Source organism: Plectropomus leopardus, chromosome 4 (assembly GCF_008729295.1).
Source record: "Plectropomus leopardus isolate mb chromosome 4, YSFRI_Pleo_2.0, whole genome shotgun sequence".
Classification (NCBI taxonomy): domain Eukaryota; kingdom Metazoa; phylum Chordata; class Actinopteri; order Perciformes; family Serranidae; genus Plectropomus; species Plectropomus leopardus.
In genome coordinates this window covers 31,473,006-31,483,634 of record NC_056466.1, presented here as the reverse complement: position 1 = coordinate 31,483,634, position 10,629 = coordinate 31,473,006, and positions in this window count along the sequence as shown.

Sequence of the window (10,629 nt, the reverse complement as noted above, 5' to 3'; positions counted from 1 at the left end):
TATGTATAATTTCTTACTGTACTCAAAAACACCTTGTACTCTGTGTTGCCTCCGTGTTTGAGGCGTTTGTCTACAGCAAACAATGGTGTCAGGTATCCAATGAAACAGACTGTAATGACTTGTTTTTAGTACATCTCTACAGTATGTTGTGGATCATTCCCACAATACTTCCACTTTTCATGCACTACATTTTCTGAATAAAATGTGTACTATTGTTTCAACAAATATACCCTACACATCTTAATAGTTACTTACTATAAAGATAAAATAAAAGTTTAAAAATATGACCAAAACGGCTTATAAAACATGATAATAAAGCCTGTCGAAAAAAATGTCTGATACGGACTTAGTATAGTATGTTGAAAAATGTGAAATTTTACATATTAGAAAAATGGCTGAAAAGGAAATATAGCTTGTAGACGCGATTGTATGGCACGTTGAAATAAAATGTTTTTTATGACATGTCAAAATTTGAAATTTTTCGCGATACTATGCTATGCCGTTTTCTGCCATTTTTTCGACATGCTTAGTTATGGAGTTTTTGGACTTTTTTGGCCTTTTTTTCCACTTTGTATACTATGACATGTCTCTCCAAAGTATATTATGTCGTTTTCAGCCATTTTAATGACGTGAAATTTGAGGATTTTCGCTATACAGTACCATGGCCTTTCTTGCAATTTTTTTGACATGCTTGATTATGGCGTTTTTGGCCTTTGTCTCTACAAGGTATATTATCTTGTGTTCAGCCATTTTTTGACATTTTCGACATACTATACTATGGCGTTTTTTGCCATTGTTTCGACATGCTAAATTATGACATTTTTAGCCTTTTCTGGCCTTTGTTTCCACTTTGTACACGATGACATGTCTCTACAAGGTAAATTTCGTAGTTTTCAGTCTTTAAAAGGAATATTATGTCATTTTCAGCCATTTTTATGGTATGTCAAAATTTGAGTTTTGTCGACATACAATATTATGGCATTTTCTGCCATTTATTCAGCATGCTAAATTGTGACGTATTTGGCCTTTTTTGACCTTTGTTTTCACCTTCTATTCTATGACATGTCTCTACAAGGTAAATTTCGTAGTTTTCAGCCATTTTTATGACATGTCAAAATTTGAGGTTTTTTTCTGCCAAATTTTCAACATGCTAACTTATGACATTTTAAGCCTTTTCTGGCCTTTGTTTCCACTGTCTATTCTTTGACATGTCTTTACAAGGTATATTAAGTAGTTTTTATTCATTTTTATGACTTGTAGAAATTTGAGTTTTTTCAACATACAATAATATGGTGTTTTCTCCAATTTTCTGGACATGCTAAATTATGACCTTTTGGGCCTTTTTTGGCCTTTGTTTGCACTTTGTATACTATGACACGTCTCTACGCGGTATACTATGTTGTTTTCAGCAGTTTTTATGACATGTCAAAATTTGAGTTTTTTAGACATGCTACACTATGGTGTTTTCTGCCACTTTTTTGACATGCTATATTATCACTTTTTTGGCCTATTTTTTGTCTGTGTTTCCACTTTGTATGCTATGACACATCTCTACAAGGTAAATTATGTCATTTTTAGCCATTTTTATGGTATGTCAAAATTTGAGTTTTGTCGACATACAATATTATGGCGTTTTCTGATAAATTGTGATATTTTTGGCCTTTTTTGACCTTTGTTTTCACCTTCTATTCTATGACATGTCTCTACAAGGTAAATTTCGTAGTTTTCAGCCATTTTTATGACATGTCAAAATCTGACATGTCATTTTGACATACTATATTATGGCGTTTTTTGCCATTTTTTCGACATGCAAATTTCTGACTTTTTTGCCCTTTTTCTGCCTTTGTTTCCACTTTGTATACTATGACATATTACTACAAGGTATATTATGTCATTTTCAGACGAAACATTAAAACGTGTTAAAACAGCCCAAAAGACCATAGTATAGCATGTTGAGAAAATGACCAAAAAACCAAGGCTATAGTATGGCAAAAATTTTAAAATTTGACATGTCCCAAAAACAGCTGAAAACAGCCCAAAACAGCAAAAGAAAAAAAAAGAATGCTGACACACGCCATATCATTAAAATGTGTAAATACATTTACACATTAAAATGTGTAAATACGACCCAAAACGCCATTTAGAAGCATATCGAAAAACCGTAAAAAAGCAAGGCTATAGTAAGGCAAAGATGTCAAAACTTCACACATTTTGAAAGCAGCTGAAAACACCCTCAAAACAGCATGATATGGCGTGCTATGGCAAAAATGTCAAATTTTGACATGTCCCAAAAACAGTAGAAAACCCCCCCAAACAGCAGAAAATAACGTCCTGAGACACGCCATTGCATTAAAGAGTGCAAATACTGCCTTAAACACCATAATTTGGAATGTTGAAAAAATGACAACGATAGCAAGGCTATGTGGTATGGCAAAAATGTCTAAATTTGACATGTGCCAAAAAACAGCTGAAAACACTTCAAAACAGCATAAAATAGTGTGCTGAGACATGCCTGATGTTTAAATGTGCAAATATGGTCAAAAACAGCATAATTTGGCATGTTGAAAAAATTACCACGATAGCAAGGCTATAGTATGGCAAAAACAGCAAAATTTGACACATCCCAAAAATAGCTGAAAACACCTGAAAACACCATAAAATAGCGTGCTAAGACACGCCATATCATTAAAATTGTAAATAAAGCCCAAAACACAGCATTATAGCATGATGAAAAAATGACCACGACAGCAAGGCTATAGTATGGCAAAAACATCAAAATTTGACACATCCCAAAAATAGCTGAAAACACCTGAAAACACCATAAAATAGCGTGCTAAGACACGCCATAGCATTAAAATTGTAAATAAAGCCCAAAACACAGCATTATAGCATGATGAAAAAATGACCACGACAGCAAGGCTATAGTATGGCAAAAACATCAAAATTTGACACGTCCCAAAAACAGCTGAAAACACTTCAAAACAGCATGAAAAAGTATGCTGAGACACGCCATATCATTTAAAAGTGCATATATCGTCAAAAACAGCATCATTTGGCATGTCGAAAAAATGATCACGACAGCAAGGCTATAGTATGGCAAAAATGTCAAAATTTTACATGTCCCAAAAACAGCTGAATACACTTCAAAACAGCATGAAAAAGTATGCTAAGACACGCCATAGCATAAAAATTGTAAATACAGTCCAAAACACCGTATTATAGCATGATGACAAAATGACCACAACAGCAAGGCTATAGTATGGCAAAAACATCAAAATTTGACACGTCCCAAAAAAACAGCTGAAAATAGTTGAAAACAGCATAAAATAGCGTGCTGAGACAGGCCATAGCATTTAAAAGTGCATATATCGTCAAAAACAGCATCATTTGGCATGTTGAAAAAATTATCACGACAGCAAGGCTATAGTATGGCAAAAACATCAAAATTTGACATGTCCCAAAAACAGCTGAAAACACTTCAAAACAGCATAAAATAGTATGCTAAGACACGCCATAGCATTAAAATTGTAAATACAGCCCAAAAATACCGCATTTTAGCATGATGAAAAAATGACCATGACAGTAAGGCTATAGTATGGCAAAAACATCAAAATTTGACACGTCACAAAAACAGTTGAAAACACTTGATAACAGCATAAAATAGCGTGCTGAGACACGCCATAGCATGTAAAAGTGCAAATAATGTCAAAAACAGCATAATTTGGCATGTCGAAAAAATGACCACGACAGCAAGGCTATAGTATGGCAAAAATGTCCAAATTTGACATGTGACAAAAACAGCTGAAAACACTTCAAAACACATAAAATAGTATGCTAAGACACACCATAGCATTAAAATGGTAAATACAGCCCCAAAATACAGCATTTTAGCATGATGAAAAAATGACCACCATAGCAAGGCTATAGTATGGCAAAAATGTCCAAAATTGACACAGTCCCAAAAACAGCTGAAAACACTTCAAAACAGCATAAAATAGCGTGCTGAGACACGCCATAGCATTTAAAAGTGCAAATATGGTCAAAAACAGCATCATTTGGCATGTCGAAAAAATGACCACGACAGCAAGGCTATAGTATGGCAAAAACATCAAAATTTGACACGTCCCAAAAAAAAGCAGCTGAAAACACTTGAAAACAGCATAAAATAGCGTGCTGAGACACGACATAGCATTTAAAAGTGCAAATAATGTCAAAAACAGCATAATTTCGCATGGCGAAAAAATGACCACGACAGCAAGGCTATAGTATGGCAAAAATGTCCAAATTTGACACGTCCCAAAAACAGCTGAAAACACTTCAAAACAGCATAAAATAGCGTGCTGAGACACGCCATAGCATTTAAAAGTGCAAATATGGTCAAAAACAGCATCATTTGGCATGTCGAAAAAATGACCACGACAGCAAGGCTATAGTATGGCAAAAATATCAAAATTTGACACGTCCCAAAAACAGCTGAAAACACTTGAAAACAGCATAAAATAGCGTGCTGAGACACGCCATAGCATTTAAAAGTGCAAATAATGTCAAAAACAGCATCATTTGGCATGTCGAAAAAATGACCACGACAGCAAGGCTATAGTATGGCAAAAATATCAAAATTTGACATGTCCCAAAAACAGCTGAAAACACTTGAAAACAGCATAAAATAGCGTCCTGAGACACGCCATAGCATTTAAAAGTGCAAATATGGTCAAAAACAGCATCATTTTCATGTCGAAAAAATGACCACGACAGCAAGGCTATAGTATGGCGAAAAACATCAAAATTTGACATGTCCCAAAAACAGCTGAAAACACTTCAAAACAGCATAAAATAGTATGCTAAGACACGCCATAGCATTAAAATTGTAAATACAGCCCCAAAATACCGCATTTTAGCATGATGAAAAAATGACCATGACAGTAAGGCTATAGTATGGCAAAAACATCAAAATTTGACACGTCACAAAAACAGTTGAAAACACTTGATAACAGCATAAAATAGCGTGCTGAGACACGCCATAGCATTTAAAAGTGCAAATAATGTCAAAAACAGCATAATTTGGCATGTCGAAAAAATGACCACGACAGCAAGGCTATAGTATGGCAAAAATGTCCAAATTTGACATGTGACAAAAACAGCTGAAAACACTTCAAAACACCATAAAATAGTATGCTAAGACACACCATAGCATTAAAATTGTAAATACAGCCCCAAAATACCGCATTTTAGCATGATGAAAAAATGACCACCATAGCAAGGCTATAGTATGGCAAAAATGTCCAAATTTGACACGTCCCAAAAACAGCTGAAAACACTTCAAAACAGCATAAAATAGCGTGCTGAGACACGCCATAGCATTTAAAAGTGCAAATATGGTCAAAAACAGCATCATTTGGCATGTCGAAAAAATGACCACGACAGCAAGGCTATAGTATGGCAAAAACATCAAAATTTGACACGTCCCAAAAACAGCTGAAAAACACTTGAAAACAGCATAAAATAGCGTGCTGAGACACGACATAGCATTTAAAAGTGCAAATAATGTCAAAAACAGCATAATTTCGCATGGCGAAAAAATGACCACGACAGCAAGGCTATAGTATGGCAAAAATGTCCAAATTTGACATGTCCAAAAAACAGCATAAAACCTTCAAAACAGCATAAAATAACATCCTGGGACACACTGTTGTATTTAAGAGTGCAAATATTGTCTTTAACACCATAATTTGGAATGTTGAAAAAATGACCACGACAGCAAGGCTATAGTATGGCAAAAATATCAAAATTTGACACGTCCCAAAAACAGCTGAAAACACTTGAAAACAGCATAAAATAGCGTCCTGAGACACGCCATAGCATTTAAAAGTGCAAATAATGTCAAAAACAGCATCATTTGGCATGTCGAAAAAATGACCACGACAGCAAGGCTATAGTATGGCGAAAACATCAAAATTTGACATGTCCCAAAAACAGCTGAAAACACTTCAAAACAGCATAAAATAGTATGCTAAGACACGCCATAGCATTAAAATTGTAAATACAGCCCCAAAATACCGCATTTTAGCATGATGAAAAAATGACCATGACAGTAAGGCTATAGTATGGCAAAAATGTCCAAATTTGACACGTCCCAAAAACAGCTGAAAACACTTCAAAACAGCATAAAATAGCGTGCTGAGACACGCCATAGCATGTAAAAGTGCAAATATGGTCAAAAACAGCATCATTTGGCATGTCGAAAAAATGACCACGACAGCAAGGCTATAGTATGGCGAAAACATCAAAATTTGACATGTCCCAAAAACAGATGAAAATACCTCAAAACAGCATAAAATAGTGTGCTGAGACACGCTATAGCATTTAAAAGTGCAAATATGGTCAAAAACAGCATAACTTCACACGTCGAAAAAATGACCACGACAGCAAGGCTATAGTATGGCGAAAACATCAAAATTTGACATCCCAAAAACAGCTGAAAACACTTCAAAACAGCATAAAATAGTATGCTAAGACACGCCATAGCATTAAAATTGTAAATAGCCCCAAAATACCGCATTTTAGCATGATGAAAAAATGACCATGACAGTAAGGCTATAGTATGGCAAAAACATCAAAATTTGACACGTCACAAAAACAGTTGAAAACACTTGATAACAGCATAAAATAGCGTGCTGAGACACGCCATAGCATTTAAAAGTGCAAATATGGTCAAAAACAGTATAATTTCGCACGTCGAAAAAATGACCACGACAGCAAGGCTATAGTATGGCAAAAATGTCCAAATTTGACATGTCCAAAAAACAGCATAAAAACCTTCAAAACAGCATAAAATAACATCCTGGGACACACTGTTGTATTTAAGAGTGCAAATATTGTCTTTAACACATAATTTGGAATGTTGAAAAAATGACCACCATAGCAAGGCTATAGTATGGCAAAAATGTCCAAATTTGACACGTCCCAAAAACAGCTGAAAACACTTCAAAACAGCATAAAATAGCGTGCTGAGACACGCCATAGCATTTAAAAGTGCAAATATGGTCAAAAAACAGCATCATTTGGCATGTCGAAAAAATGACCACGACAGCAAGGCTATAGTATGGCAAAAATATCAAAATTTGACACGTCCCAAAAACAGCTGAAAACACTTGAAAACAGCATAAAATAGCGTGCTGAGACACGCCATAGCATTTAAAAGTGCAAATAATGTCAAAAACAGCATCATTTGGCATGTCGAAAAAATGACCACGACAGCAAGGCTATAGTATGGCGAAAAGATCAAAATTTGACATGTCCCAAAAAACAGCTGAAAACACTTCAAAACAGCATAAAATAGTATGCTAAGACACGCCATAGCATTAAAATTGTAAATACAGCCCCAAAATACCGCATTTTAGCATGATGAAAAAATGACCACGACAGCAAGGCTATAGTATGGCAAAAATGTCCAAATTTGACATGTGACAAAAACAGCTGAAAACACTTCAAAACACATAAAATAGTATGCTAAGACACACCATGGCATTAAAATGTAAATACAGCCCCCAAATACCGCATTTTAGCATGATGAAAAAAATGACCACCATAGCAAGGCTATAGTATGGCAAAAACATCAAAATTTGACACGTCCCAAAAACAGCTGAAAACACTTGAAAACAGCATAAAATAGCGTCCTGAGACACGCCATAGCATTTAAAAGTGCAAATAATGTCAAAAACAGCATCATTTGGCATGTCGAAAAAATGACCACGACAGCAAGGCTATAGTATGGCGAAAACATCAAAATTTGACATGTCCCAAAAACAGCTGAAAACACTTCAAAACAGCATAAAATAGTATGCTAAGACACGCCATAGCATTAAAATTGTAAATACAGCCCCAAAATACCGCATTTTAGCATGATGAAAAAATGACCATGACAGTAAGGCTATAGTATGGCAAAAATGTCCAAATTTGACACGTCCCAAAAACAGCTGAAAACACTTCAAAACAGCATAAAATAGCGTGCTGAGACACGCCATAGCATGTAAAAGTGCAAATATGGTCAAAAACAGCATCATTTGGCATGTCGAAAAAATGACCACGACAGCAAGGCTATAGTATGGCGAAAACATCAAAATTTGACATGTCCCAAAAACAGATGAAAATACCTCAAAACAGCATAAAATAGCGTGCTGAGACACGCTATAGCATTTAAAAGTGCAAATATGGTCAAAAACAGCATAACTTCACACGTCGAAAAAATGACCACGACAGCAAGGCTATAGTATGGCAAAAACATCAAAATTTGACATGTCCCAAAAACAGCTGAAAACACTTCAAAACAGCATAAAATAGTATGCTAAGACACGCCATAGCATTAAAATTGTAAATACAGCCCCAAAATACCGCATTTTAGCATGATGAAAAAATGACCATGACAGTAAGGCTATAGTATGGCAAAAACATCAAAATTTGACACGTCACAAAAACAGTTGAAAACACTTGATAACAGCATAAAATAGCGTGCTGAGACACGCCATAGCATTTAAAAGTGCAAATATGGTCAAAAACAGTATAATTTCGCACGTCGAAAAAATGACCACGACAGCAAGGCTATAGTATGGCAAAAATGTCCAAATTGACATGTCCAAAAAAAGCATAAAAACCTTCAAAACAGCATAAAATAACATCCTGGGACACACTGTTGTATTTAAGAGTGCAAATATTGTCTTTAACACCATAATTTGGAATGTTGAAAAAATGACCACCATAGCAAGGCTATAGTATGGCAAAAATGTCCAAATTTGACACGTCCCAAAAAACAGCTGAAAACACTTCAAAACAGCATAAAATAGCGTGCTGAGACACGCCATAGCATTTAAAAGTGCAAATATGGTCAAAAACAGCATCATTTGGCATGTCGAAAAAATGACCACGACAGCAAGGCTATAGTATGGCAAAAATATCAAAATTTGACACGTCCCAAAAACAGCTGAAAACACTTGAAAACAGCATAAAATAGCGTGCTGAGACACGCCATAGCATTTAAAAGTGCAAATAATGTCAAAAACAGCATAACTTCACACGTCGAAAAAATGACCACGACAGCAAGGCTATAGTATGGCGAAACATCAAAATTTGACATGTCCCAAAAACAGCTGAAAACACTTCAAAACAGCATAAAATAGTATGCTAAGACACGCCATAGCATTAAAATTGTAAATACAGCCCCAAAATACCGCATTTTAGCATGATGAAAAAATGACCACGACAGCAAGGCTATAGTATGGCAAAAATGTCCAAATTTGACATGTGACAAAAACAGCTGAAAACACTTCAAAACACCATAAAAAATAGTATGCTAAGACACACCATAGCATTAAAATTGTAAATACAGCCCCCAAATACCGCATTTTAGCATGATGAAAAAATGACCACCATAGCAAGGCTATAGTATGGCAAAAATGTCCAAATTTGACACGTCCCAAAAAACAGCTGAAAACACTTCAAAACAGCATAAAATAGCGTGCTGAGACACGCCATAGCATTTAAAAGTGCAAATATGGTCAAAAACAGCATCATTTGGCATGTCGAAAAAATGACCACGACAGCAAGGCTATAGTATGGCAAAAACATCAAAATTTGACACGTCCCAAAAACAGCTGAAAACACTTGAAAACAGCATAAAATAGCGTGCTGAGACACGACATAGCATTTAAAAGTGCAAATAATGTCAAAAACAGCATAATTTGGCATGGCGAAAAAATGACCACGACAGCAAGGCTATAGTATGGCAAAAATGTCCAAATTTTACATGTCCCAAAAACAGCTGAAAACACTTGAAAACAGCATAAAATAGCGTGCTGAGACACAATATAGCATTTAAAAGTGCAAATAATGTCAAAAACAGCATCATTTGGCATGGCGAAAAAATGACCACGACAGCAAGGCTATAGTATGGCAAAAATGTCCAAATTTTACATGTCCCAAAAACAGCTGAAAACACTTCAAAACAGCATAAAATAGTATGCTAAGACACGCCATAGCATTAAAATTGTAAATACAGCCCCAAAATACCGCATTTTAGCATGATGAAAAAATGACCATGACAGTAAGGCTATAGTATGGCAAAAACATCAAAATTTGACACGTCACAAAAACAGTTGAAAACACTTGATAACAGCATAAAATAGCGTGCTGAGACACGCCATAGCATTTAAAAGTGCAAATATGGTCAAAAACAGTATAATTTCGCACGTCGAAAAAATGACCACGACAGCAAGGCTATAGTATGGCAAAAATGTCCAAATTTGACATGTCCAAAAAACAGCATAAAAACCTTCAAAACAGCATAAAATAACATCCTGGGACACACTGTTGTATTTAAGAGTGCAAATATTGTCTTTAACACCATAATTTGGAATGTTGAAAAAATGACCACCATAGCAAGGCTATAGTATGGCAAAAATGTCCAAATTTGACACGTCCCAAAAACAGCTGAAAACACTTCAAAACAGCATAAAATAGCGTGCTGAGACACGCCATAGCATTTAAAAGTGCAAATATGGTCAAAAACAGCATCATTTGGCATGTCGAAAAAATGACCACGACAGCAAGGCTATAGTATGGCAAAAATATCAAAAT